The 12,023-nt window shown below is 41.9% G+C and overlaps 1 pseudogene across 1 annotated transcript; it reads left to right on the top strand.

Moving 5' to 3' along the window:
- The first annotated feature begins 341 nt into the window (after positions 1-341).
- Positions 342-2,124, top strand: LOC308564080 (spermatogenesis-associated protein 31D4-like; annotated as a pseudogene). Its single transcript has 2 exons — positions 342-429; positions 1,128-2,124. The product of its transcript is annotated as a spermatogenesis-associated protein 31D4-like (transcript).
- The last annotated feature ends 9,899 nt before the right edge of the window (positions 2,125-12,023 follow it).

Consider the following 12,023-nt stretch of genomic DNA (forward strand, 5'->3'; position numbering starts at 1 on the left):
CTAGTAGATTGTCAAATAAGAAATGACAGCAGCCAACATAACAAAAGCTGTCCAGTTTGAATGTATCAAAATTATACCTATTTTTTAGTCAGATCGTCAAAAAATATATTTTTTGGTTGCTGCAGAGTTTTAGAAATTACTTTATGTATGCCATGAGATGAAAAAGGTTAAAAAATGCTGCCTTAACCCAATTACTTTCTTGGGCAATTTTATGTCAACTTCAGCACTGGGTCAAACTGCCTCCAGAGCTTTTTCTTCCCTTGGAATCCAAATTCCCAGTTGACCATTCCCCACCCCAAACTCTTTTCTTATCCTCTCTCCCAACACATGTTACTCAGAGTATGGATGTTGTCCAACTAGAAGCCCCCCTGGCCCTGAATACCATCTTTCTTGACACCTCCATTACCCAAGATATCATCCCCTTTTCAGGTTTGTCCCAGACAGTTAATCCCACTTAATCGGTTACTTATCATCATGTACCACTAACCTTGTCTGTGTCACCACCACCAGACTGCAGTTTAACTGTGACTCAACCTAAATCTACTCACATTCCATCAAAGCCTGCTCTGGAGAATTCATCTCCAGACAGCACTGGTGCATTGTCCACTTATGTCCTGCTGGCTGTCGATTTCATATTTTTCCTTTCAGCAAGCTATTGCCAAAATCTTGTTCCCTTCCACCTTGGAACAATGTGATTTCAGTGAAGAGGATCTTGTCCTCAGTTTTACAAAGACCTCTTCTGTGGGAGACCCTGTAGCCAAACTTGTAGATCCTGGACACCTCATTTCTGATGTGCTGACACTCCTGGAAATACAAATGCAAATGAGGGGTTCTTTTCTTAAGTGGAAGAAAAGTAAAAGAAAAAAGATTCTTTTCCAAAACAACTTAGGTCAGACTACAATCTAAATTCTTCAGGAAAAATGTTAGATTCCATTGTTAATGAGAGCATGCCCCAGTAGTCACCCTTCCATTCTGGAGCAACAAAGGAAAATCAAAGGAACTTCATGTCCACCAGCAATACTCATTACTTAAAATTTGGGAGGATCATTTAGCAAAAATTTATCTAGATTTTTGGGGTCTTCCATCTCTGCACAGCAAGCCCTTGTACTCTGCTGTCCATATTTCAGGTGACTATTCTTCAATCCTTATTTTCAATAAAATCTCAAATGCACCCAAGGGCCAAGAATCTCCAGTATTTCCCTACCCTCTACCTCCATCCTTGTCTGAGGTCCATCCTGAACCCTTGCCTCAAACCATGCCACAATCCCAGCCCCTACCTCTCACTCAGATCCAACCGCATCTGCATCTTCAATGCCCATGCCCAATCCTACCATCAGGTCCTATACCCTAGATTAGGAGCTGTGGAGTGTATTTTTATAGACTCTGAATGAATCAGACTGTTCCACCTCTTCTGAAATTCAACAACTGGAATAGAATGTGTTGCAGACTCAACAGGAAAGTTTATGGGGTTTACCCTACTGTGGTCCAAAGGTCTCAGGGAGAATTTTGTTCTTCAGCTCCCAACTCACCTTAGTGCTGGTGCTTCTAGACCCATGTTTTGATCTCCATCCTTACTGTAAAGTTTCCTCTTAGCAGTGAACTTAGGGAGAAACTAAAGCGTTACCTTCTAAAGAGGCTCATCCAACACCAGTGGGGTTTGCCCTGGAGGATCCATGAGTCTTTGTCATTGATGAGGCCTCCAAGAAACTGTTCAGAGATACCAGAGTGAAAGAAACATTGTAATCTTTAATTGACTTCTGTGTATAAGGGTCAGAGTAGCAAAAATCTAAATGTTGGATTGAGCCAATGAGGAAGCATCTATGAGAGGGGCTCAGAAATACTTCAGCTAGAGGATGACAAGAGTAAGGATGAGGGACACAGCTCAGAGAATGGCTGTAAAGGTAATCTGTTGAGTGGCTAGAGAGCTCTTCAGATAAGGATGTGGGGTATGACTCTGAGAAAGACCTAGACAGTTATCTGATAAATCTGTTAGGAGCAAATTCAATGGTGTCAGGGCAGAGTGTAAGTCATACACAACCAGAAAATGCCCTGAAAGTACAGTTGAGCAAGAAACTTGAGGAAATCAATGAGGGTCAGCTCTCTGACACTGTGCACAGTTCATAGCATCTTACTCAGCAGACACTTTCTGTGCAATCCCACACTGAAATAAAACAGAGGAGTTTGCCACCATCGATGAGTGGGAATACTGCCTGAACATGTTCCAGGAGATTTCCTTCCTTGAGTTCAGTGCACAGAAGATGCTGGAGTCCCATATTACCAAGTTTCCTATGGAGATGTTGTGGGGTCTTCCTGCCAAAGTCCTTAAATCCATAGAGATCTTTAAATTGAAAGGTATTTTTTTATGCTGTGGGATTGATAATTTTTTGCTGAGCGAAAACATCACTCAGCTATTAAGAAGTAGGAATATTGTCAAGGCAGTCACCTCCTCCCAGGATAAAATAAAGGTGAAATAAGGAAAAGACACCTTAGAGTGAGCAAGGAAGTAAGAACAATTGAAGAGGGGAAAGACTGACCTTGCTCGTGGAACAAAGGTTTATGCCTCACCAGCCCTATGCTGTGCTTCTGTCTTGCTCCCAGCTTCCTCAAACTGATCTAAGCTCCACCTACCACAGCTGATCAGAGCACTGCACAGCTTACTGATGCTTCACACCAAAAAGGCATGGGGTTCTCCCTTGAGTACTAAAGCAATATGCACAGGAATATTATCAGTCATGCCATCCCTGTCTTCAGGAAAGGTGATTTTCGTGCCTTCCTTCCATCATGCTTGATGGAAATATGCAAGGTCTTGCCCTTAGTGTGTACATGTCACCTACAGGATAGAGATGTCACCTTTGATATTCATGGCTTTGGGGTAGCTATAATAAATCTCCCCAGGAACACCTGCAGCTCATGAACCAGAGGTGAGTTCTAGACTATGCCCCAGGGTTACAGATGTTTGGAGGCTTACCATGGACCTCCGTGGAATGCATTTTTTGGCATTCCACCCTGAACATATACCCACCCTTAATATAGGGGTCTAGAGGGAAGGCAACTCCACTTGTACAGACTGAAACACAAAAATGAAGTGAGTGTCCTAGAGAACACTTCAGTGGAACACAACCTATGTATCACAAATGTAAACAGCATTGGTGACAAAAAACAACAAAAAAAACACACAAAAAATTGATGTTTAAAGGCTGCGGAAATCAGTTCTGCTCTACCTTTTAGTCAACCCTGAGTAGTCATTTGAGTGAATTCTTCTCTCAACTCCATATAAGAAGTAATCTTACAGAACAAATACTCTGCACCATATTGCTGTTCCTAATCACACAGTAACTACATTAACATGCTAACCATAGAGAAGTAAAAAACTATGGAAATGGCATCACTATACTGTTTTCAAATGTTTAGAAAAGTTTTTTCTATCATGCATGAAAATAATTTAAACGAAGTATATCAGACACCCTTGCTTATCTTTTTTCTTTCTAAAATGCCACTAAAAGTAAAAGATTAGATGAAAATATGCTCAACATCATTAGCCTCCAGGGAAATGCAAATCAAAACCACTATGAGAGTTGTTTGTGTTCCTTTTGTTGAGTTGCTTGAGTACTTTTTATATTTAAAAAAATGGACAGAGGACCTAAATAAACACTTCTCCAAAGAAGACATACAAATGGCCAAGAAACATATGAAAAAATGCTCAACATCACTAATTATCAGAGAAATGCAAATTAAAACACCTGCTAGAATGGTTACTACCAATAAATCAACAAATAACAAGTGCTGGTGAGGGTGTGGAAGAAAAGGAACCCTGGTACACTACTGGTGGGAATGCAGGCTGGTATAACCACTATGTAAAACAGTGTGGAGTGTTTTCCTCAACAAGTCAAAAATGGAACTGCCATTTGCCCAGTGATCCCATTTCCAGGAATATATCCTAAGAAGACTGACATATCAATCAGAAAGAATACATGTACCTTATGTTCATAGCATCGTTATTTACAATAGCTAAAATCTGGAAACAGCCCAAGTGATTAACCAAACAGAGGGGCAATATAGGGACTATCTTATCCTTCATTTTGTTTATGTGGTGTATCATGTTTATTGATTTGCAGATATTGTACCAGACTTGCATCCCTGGAATAAATCCAACTTGATCATGGTGTATGATTCTTTAATGTATTGCTGGATCAGCTTGCTAATATTTTGTTGAGAACTTTAGCATAAATGCTCATCAGGGATATTGTCCTTTAAATTTCTTTCTTTGTAGTGTCTTTATCTGGTTTTGAAATTAGGATAATGCTGGCCTCATAAAATGAGCTTGGGAGTCTTCTTTCTCTTGAATTTTTTGAATAATTTGAGAAGAATCGGTGTTAGTTCTTCTTTGAATGTTTGGTAAAATTCACCTGTGAAGCCATCATCAGGTCCAGGACTTGTTGCTTCAGTTTCATTAGTCATGTAATTTGTCTATTCATATTCTCTGATTCAGTTTTGGACAGTTATATGTTTCTAGAAATTTATCCATTTTTCCAGATTGTCCAATTTGTTGGCATATAGTTGTTCATACAATTTCCTTCCAACCCTTCATATTTCTTTGGTGTCAGTTGTAATTTTCCTCTTTTATTTCTGATTTTATTTATTTGAGTACTCTCTTTCTTTCTTGGTGAGTCTGGTTAAAGGTTGGTCAATCCTCTTTATCTTTTCAAGGAAACAGCTTTTGGTTTCATTGATCTTTTATAAATTTTTTTATGCTCTATTTGGTTTATTTCTGCTTTCATCTTTATTTCTTTCAACTACACACTTTGAACTTTTTTTTTTTTTCTTTTCAAGTTCTTTAAGTATAAAGTTAAATTGTTTATTTGAGAAATTTCTTGTTTCTTGAGATAGGCCTATAATGCTATGAATTTCTCTCTTAGGATTGCTTTTGCTGTGTCCCATTGATTTGAGGTTGTTTTGTTCTCATTTTCATTTGTTTCAAGGAATATTTTTATTTCTTCCATGATTTCATTATTAACTCATTTATTGTTTAGTAACATGTTATTTAGACTCCATGTCTTTGCATGTTTGTTAGCTTTTTTCTTGTGATTGGTTTAAAGTTTCATACCCTTATGGTCAGAAAACATAGAGGAATCTTAAATGCATATTACTAAGTGAAAGAAGCCAACTTGAAAAGGCTACACACTATATTAGTCCACCCAGATGAAATTCTGGAAATGGCAAAACTCAAGAGACAGTAAAAAGATCAGTGGTTGTCAGGTGTCAGAGTGAAGAGTGGGATGAACTGGCAAAGCACACAGGATATATAGACCAATAACACTATTCCATACAATACTACAATAGTGAATAATGTCATCATACATTGATCCAAACCCAAAGAATGTATGACATGTCACACCAAGAGCGAACCATAATGTAAACTATGGATGTGGGGCGATAATGTTTGTCTATGTAGGTTCATCAGTTGTAACAAACATCCCACTCTGGTGCTGAGTGTTGACAGTGGGGAAGGTGTGTGTGGGGTGGGGTGTCAGAGGGCAATTGGGAACTTTGCACTTTCTGCTGTATTTGCTGAAAACCTAAAACTATTCTAAAAAATAAAGTCTAAAGAAGAAAGAAGAGGAGGAGGAGAAGGACTAGGACCAGGAGGAAGGGGAAGGGGAGACCTCATAATGCCTGTATCAGTTGGCACCAACTCTGAAGTTTTCCTGACCCCTTCTTCCTCTCTGTCCTTGCACAACATAATTGCTTCTTTATCTGTGTTTTGAGTTCTTATGCCGACCCCTTTCATAGTTCTTATCACTTCATTACACTTGTTTGTAGGTTTCACTTAGTGCATAAGACCTGCCTAAGGGCAGAGGCAATGCCTTATTCTTAATATTTCTACTAGAAATACTACATAATAGAATTCAATCAAAGTCTGTTGTGTAAATGATGGACATCTTACAGCTACTGTTTTAACTAAAGTTTTAAAGGATTTTGCCCCACATTGTGTTCTTCAGCCTTTTTGATATCCTGAAAATTCTGCACCCATGTGGCTCACTCCAGGAATAGTGATCAGGATGGGAGTGAGGGATAATGAGGACCATCCCTAGAAAACTGAGACTATATGAGAATTATAAACTAATGACTTATCTCTAATGTGCCTCCTAAAAGAGCAGCACATTATTCCAGTAGAGCTTTTGGAAAGTACTTCTCCTTGGAGACAATATGACCAAGTACAGTGTGAAATCTAGGACCAGACTGTGTGGTGATTGATGTATACTAATTGGGGTTGTATGGGGATCTCACTCTACCAACCACCAGCTTGGCTACTTCCATGCTCCCTGAAATGCCCTGAGATAGCTTTATTACAAAATCTAAGGGTTAGAAATATGTAAAATAGATGAGATGTATTTCTGCGATAGATCACATTTTAACCTTTTATTATTCATTTATAACTTACTGAAGTAATGAAAATTTTATATTTAACATTCACAAAACTAAATAAATGTAATAAAACTTTAAGTTCTGTATCCAGCTCCATATAAGGCAAAAATATTCTATAGGAAAGACAGGTTGGAGGACATACATGTTCCTGAGTGTAAATGTTTGGTACAAACAAAAATTCCAGGCAGTATTTCAGACTTTCAAAGTACTGGACCTGGTGACCCAAGTCAAGGTCTCCAAACATTAAAAGGAGACTCAGGTAATTACGAAGTTACAGGTGGAACAAGCAAAATATTTTATTAAGATAAATATATAAGATACAATGTGGGCTGGAATATAGCATGGCAGGGAAGGCAGAGGGACCAAGAGGCCTAAGATAAGTAGAGAGATTTTGTAGGTAGATGAGTGGGGGAGGGGCTTTAAACACACCCTGTTGAAGGTGTACCCTCCCCCACCTTCAGAAACCCTTTGTGACCCCTCAGTGCTCTGTGATGAAGGCTGGGCAATAAAGTGAAGAGTCGCACTCTCAGACCTCTGTTGCCCCAGGCAGCACCGGCATTCAGAAAATAACTTTCAACCTATTTCTGAACAGCCTCCCAGAGCCTTATCTGAGCTTCTGCTCAGGATCTTTAGATTGTTACCACACCCTAACTTACCTCGGTGTGTTGTGGGTGCTCCTCCTCTTCTTCTATTTCCTGGTGAAAGTTCCATTTACTTGAACCTTCTGGGAAAATGAACACACAAAAAAGGTAAGGAACCCTGTGTGAGCCCCAAAAGAAATTTTGTATTGTTGCTTCCAATTCTAGTCCCACATTTTTAAATCAGTTTAGTTGGGTCAGAGAGACACCTAAAATGGGATGTCTGAAGAGAGAACAGAACATCACTCTTCTAGAGGAAGAAAGCAGACAGGACTAGGGATTCAGGGAGGACTCAGGTTATCCTCTGAAGCTCACAGACCATCTGGGTGTGGTGGAGGATTACAGAATAAAACCCCAAACAGTGATTTCCTGGCCTTGGATTGGGGTATTTTTAGTTTGGTGTCTCTGCTAGAGATCAGAGTTCCTTTGCACTTCATAATGAGTCATATTCCCATGTAGTCATAACTAGAACAACACATCTCTTGTGTTGGGCTGATCAGGAGAGCAGTGCTGAGCATTGAGAGCCTCTGGGCAGAGGCAGGAGCCTGAGCTCCCTTCAGATTACAGGCTCCTGTCTGAGGGAGCAGAGATGTGACTGTTGGTCTCAGATTTTATACCCTCTTTAGCAGAGGATTCCTGACTGAGAACCAAGTATGAACTTCATAGACAAAGTCCTTCACTGAGTTTTTAAAAGAAGAAAAAAGAGATAAAGTTTTATCTTTAAAAATTGACATAAAGAAGGAACACAAAGTTCTATTAATTAGTGACATTATTCTTTATAATTAATGTCTGAGTTTCCTAGGGAGAGGAGTGACAGAAATGAGTCCCATCCCCTCATTCTTTTCTTTTGTTCACAGTATCAGGGCAGAGCCAAGAGTAGAAGGAAAGGTGGGACATGGAAAGGTAAGGCTCTGCCTGTTCCACCTGAGCTCCTCAAGGGTGACCCTTCCTCTCCTTTCCATGAAGAACCAGGATCATGATTTCTGTGATGTCAATTGCTAGACACAGTTCTTCTCAGAAAACAGAGCCTTCAGAGGAGAGGCTCATGGGAAGATAGTCAGAACCTGAGGCACTTCTCAGATTCCTGCTCTGCTGTCCCTGGGTATGAAGCAGTGATGGACCTGGGCCATGGGTGTTGCCCAATAGGTGTCGAGAGTCAGCACTTCTGTTTCCTGACTTTGGGAAAGAACTTTGACTTCAGGACAATTAGATTGCTCTTCCATGTAACTGCTGACCTCTCTGCTTCACAGAGTGGTTTTGAGCATCAAATGGGATAATGTACATGAAAGCACCTTATAAATGAAGCAACACACCTGGGAACCTTATTAATATCATCATTGACCATTTGGTCTCATCTCCTGACTCGTGGGGCTTTCAGGGTATAATATCCCAATGATCTCCCATAAAGGGAATTCTTTATGATAGCTGGGCTTCTACACCTAAACCACATATAACCTACTCTCCTGGTTTCCCAGGTTGCAGATACTACCAGAGGGAAGAAGAGAAAAAGTTGCTGATTTTTCTCCTTAAAAGGTGACTAGTATTTTTCCTTCATTACCCATCCCTCTTTAGCATGTTCTATGCATTTCCAGGAATTCAGTGCAGCCTTCCATAGTCATGGGAGGGGCTGCCATAGGAACAAGTATGTGAATGAAGGCATTGGGGTGAGCGCTATTAAATTTATTATGAATGGATGTGGGCACAATGTGAAGAGACATCAGGCTTCAGTTGGACCCACCCCCACCAGGACAGTAGGTCCTCCTTTCCTTGCTATTGTCCTGGTTGCAGCTTTGCACCTCCTGTCTCCAGCAGCCCCTGGACCAGCATCATGATACCTTCCGCTTTCACCAACTGTTATGTCCAGGCCCCTCCTGTGAGGTGTGTAATAATGCAACCACTGAGATGGATCAACTGCTGTCCTCATTGGCCCTGGAAGATGCTGCTCTGTCTGTGTCCACCTCTGTGTCCCCTTGGGCTTTCACAGCTCTGTGACTGAGCCATCATTCTCTCAGTCACCTGGCTTTTCAGCAGTCCCTCCAGGAGTCCTAGTAACACCTTCTCTGCCTGAGCCTTTCTCACAACAACACTCCATTCTCTCCCCTAACCTAGTGACCCCATTAGATTTTCCATCACTGTCACCACAGGTTCACTCTCTGCCACCAGATACTGCTCCTCCCTTGGAATCTGAATTTGCTGTGGACAGTTCACTCAAAAAACTTGCCTTTCCTTCTAATCCACCAGATGACACTCAGAATGACAAAACACCTCAGACCCTGAGGTGTTTCTTGTCTCCTCCATTACCAAAAATATCACCCCCTTCCCAGATCTGGCTCCAACTTTGAATCCCAATGGATCAATGACTTATCAGGTACCACCAACTTGTCTGTGTCAGGACCACCAGACTACAGTTTAACTGTGACTCAACCTAAATCCAATCACGTTCCATCAAAGCCTGCTGTGGTGAACTCACCTCAACACACCACTGATGCAGTGTCCCTCAAGGCACTGACCATACAAACCTGTTGATTTCACACTTTTCCTGTCAGGAAGCTCATGTCAAAGACTCATTGCCTTTCATGTTAGCACAACGTGATTCCAATCAAATTAAGGATGTAGCGTGTGACTCTGAAAAAGGCCTAAACAGCTTCATGATGAGTCCATCAGGATCAGATTCAATGGTGTCAGGACAGAGTGTAAGTCCAAGACAATCAGAAAATGCCGTGAAAGTACACTTGAGCAAGAAGCTTGAGGAAATCAATGAGGGTTGGTTTCCTGCCACTGTGCACAGTCCACGGGGCATGTTACCTAGCAGACACTTCCTGTGCAATCCCACACTGAAATAAAACAGAGGAATTTGCCACCACCAGTGGGTAAGGAATACTGCCTGAACACATCCCAGAAGCTTTCCTTCCTTGAGTTCAGTGTACAGCAGATGCTGGAAGCCTACATTACCAAGTTTCATTTCAGGATGATGTCTGGGCTTCGTGTCCAAGTCCTAGAATCCACAGAGAGCTTTATATTGAGAGATACGTCCTCCTATTCCCTGTTCAATTCCAAATCTTCCTCCTCCACCAATGTGATTTCTGAGGTGCACTCCAAGTCAGGGGACTTCATGCCCCTTCAAGGAAGCTCTAAAACTCTGAATCATCCTCACCCTGTCACCTCACTTGTGGGCAAGGAAGGTCAGGACACCCTGAGAGGATCACTCTCTGATATCCCCTACTGGCTGGCAGAGGAGATTCAGAGAACTCTGGATGCAGGACAGACTCTTCTGTCTGTCACAAAAAGCATCATTGGCAAAGCAATTCATAGACATTATCCAGGAGCCAATATTTGCCCCCAAAACTGCCCACAAGGGAAGCTGGGGCTGGAAATGAGCTAAAGGATCAGTGTGTGAATTCCAGTCAAGGCAAAAAGATGAACTCAAAACCTGTCTCCATGTCTAGCATGTCCAGACCTGAGGAGCTTGATGCTTTTCAATCCAAAATGAGTGATGTCTTCACAACCAACAAGCTGAGAATCTCTCAAAGAATAAATGTGAATGAGTGTAAAGGAGCAACTACTCTGACAACTAAAAGCTTCCCAGCAAAATTTTCAGTTCTCCAAGATCCTAATTCAGCAGACCTTTAGGAGCAACCAATGGCTGTGTTAAAGTGGGTGTTGGAGAAGAGAAGCAATGCCAGGCTCAAGGCCAAGGTACTTAGATGTCCCAGGCCTCAGACAGCTTGACTTACAAAGCCTCCCTGACTCATGCTCAGGGGGTCTCCAGTGCAGACAAGGCAGCTCCCCTGGTGCTGCATGTCCATTTGGAGAACAGAGGAGTCAGTATGGAGCAGCTGCAGGAGCCTTCGGTTGCTAAGAATGTCTCAAGGTTTTGTCAAGATAAATTCCCAGAAACTGCAAAGAAATTGAGCCCCGAATGATACATATCAGAAGAGCCTGGTGGGGGGGATTCAGGGTGGGAAATATCCCTACCTAGACGGAAGAGATTTCCTACTCTGGACCTCCCATTAAAGGAGAGGCTTAAGAGCAAGTCGTTCCAGATCCCATCACAGAAGGGACAGTCTCCTCCTGAAAGCCTTTTCAGAAATCAAATATACCAATTTTTTCAATGCCTTCATCCTGGAATAAGATGCAAACAGCAAAAACACTCCCAGAAAAAGGGCATTCCCTTATCATCTGCACAGAGCAGAGGCCCAGTTAAAAGTAGAGCAGACATTAGGAACTTTCTAGAGGAGGAACTGGGATGTCAGCATGCAATAGATATCACCTGCCCTCAAAAGCCCCTTCCCTCTGCCGTGGAGTTTGGGAAAGCTCAGCATCAGGCAGCAGTGTGAGCCAGAGCAAAGCCTGTTCAGGGGCATTCTTTAAACTCCAAAGCTCCCTCCTGTAAATTAACAAATACCAAGTCCTACGGCCAAGAAGCTGTCTACAGACACAAGGACAGAAACCCCCAGAAAGTTCTTGCTTTAAAGGACCAGCTATTATATCAGAAGCACCCCCACTCTGCAACTCACAGGGGGATTGCACCCCATCCCAGCCCCACCTGCAGGCTTCCAGCTGCCCAGGGGTTTCCTGTTGCTCTCACCATTGCTGGAAGCACTGTGTTCAGAGCTCCATCTCTATCATTTAGACAGAAAATGATTCTACAGATTTTGCAGAAAAGAATTTCCCATCACAAAATAATTCCTGCCCTGTGAAGAATATGATTTCCCCTAATAAATGTCTCACTAATAGTGATGTCTTTTTTGTGTATTGTGTTGGGGGCATGGGTTTGAGATATCTCAAGGCTTGTGCTTAGGGAAAGGAGGGAGTTAGTGCAGCTCTCACTGATTGCTTCCTTTGGCTTCCAAAAGTGACCAGACCCCTAGAGCTTTTGTTGAAAAATAGTATGTCCCCCTCGCCAAAGCCCATTTCCTCCCTGGTGAGGCTGAGGAGATAGGCTCTGTCTCCTACCTT

The sequence above is a fragment of the Miniopterus schreibersii genome, assembly GCF_964146895.1.
Source record: "Miniopterus schreibersii genome assembly, chromosome: 11".
Taxonomy (NCBI): Eukaryota; Metazoa; Chordata; class Mammalia; order Chiroptera; family Miniopteridae; genus Miniopterus; species Miniopterus schreibersii.